This window comes from Megascapheus bottae, chromosome 10, assembly GCF_031878675.1.
Source record: "Megascapheus bottae isolate mThoBot1 chromosome 10, mThoBot2.hap1, whole genome shotgun sequence".
Taxonomy (NCBI): Eukaryota; Metazoa; Chordata; class Mammalia; order Rodentia; family Geomyidae; genus Megascapheus; species Megascapheus bottae.
Window position 1 is genome coordinate 34,880,099 of NC_143518.1, and position 1,592 is coordinate 34,881,690.

Sequence of the window (1,592 nt, forward strand, 5' to 3'; positions counted from 1 at the left end):
ACACTAGGATAACAGTGACAAATATCATAAGGAAAACTTCTCTGACTTACTGTTCATCTGGCACTCTTCAGCTACAGGGATCATCCACAGAATATTCAGGTATGTGTAGCAGTGGCAAGAGGAGCTATAAGAAGGCAGGAAAAGATAAGTGTCTAAGGCATGACTTCTATGCAAAGTTCAGCACAGCAAATGGGCAATAAGTGGCAGAAAGAGAGGAGACAGAGCATATATAGCCCTTGTCTTTCTGACTCTCTAGTTGGAGTGTTCAGGTATAGAGAAATAGCCAAGTAGCCACAGCCTGTTTTGGGGCCCTTGAACTTTAAGAACCCCAAAGCAGCAACAGAAACACCAGCATAACCTTCCTAGAAAGGTCAAGATGGGACAAGAAGAGTGATGGAGGAAAAGCACGTGAAAACAGGTCAGTCTGTCCTCTATAGGGGCCAACCAGGGGTTTATGCCAGCTGTTTATGCCATGTGGATACGGGGAATCTCCTGGAGGAACAAAGGGAACATTTTTCTCTGGACCATCTTTCTCCACCCCCCTCCTTGTGAATGACTGGCCCCACGGCAGAACTTTCTTTTGTTATATGGTAATTCAGTCTAGAGAAAACAGAGAATGTCACATTTTGAGAGGTCAAATTGGGAGTCTTTATTAGAAAGCCAGCAACTATGGGTAGACTCCTGTCTCAAACACCTACAGCTCCAAATGTCTCTTGCACAAAGCTTTTAAAGGCAAAAAACACATAACCGGTGTGAGAAATTAAACCTAACCAAAGTATCATGCAAAGCAAACTAAATGAAGATACTAAATCCTAACAAAAGTGTTATGTATAAGCAAAGCCAACTATCCAGGGAAAGTATAAGAGACAATAAGGACCCAATTGTCTAGAGGAAATAAGACTTTCCTGGAGCTTACCAACTCATGACACATCTGCAACCCACAGAATGTCTGTTATCACCTATAGACTTCTCAGTGATAGACTCCAAAAGCCCCCTTGGGCTCCAAAACTCCCACATTTTTGAAAGCAGGCAAGCATAAAGGCAAAAGGGAAACAGACAAGTGTTTCTCTTTGCTTACATTTTTATCACGTGAACTTAGTCACCGGCCTGCTCTTTATGCAATCATTCAGAAAGGAACTCAGAGTGGGGTAAGGGTATGCTAAGAGGCAGCTTCAGCATCTGGGTCACTTCCTGACAGTCTCCCTGTAATTAAAGGGCCCCTTACCCTGGAGAGACCCAGAATCAGAGGATGTACTTTCAAAGACCCCCTTTTTCATTCCCTTTTCATGTCTGGGAACCTAACAGTCTCGTGATCCTGAGGGATCCCCACTGGCCTGCCTACTCATACTCAGAGCCTTCACTGAAAGTGTCTTGCTTTGTACTGCACTGAAGGCTGTCCCGAAAACCAACTAGTGTAAGAAATGAGAGGCAAGCAACTGATACAGGCTCAAGGTTTTACTGGTTGTTCCAAGAAGGAATGGAGGCAGCAGCAATGGAAAGGTGTGGGTGAACTTTAAATAAAACGTTAGGAAGCAGTCTTCTGGGTCACTAGGCAGTCATATGAGTCACATTATGTGGACCATGGGAATTTG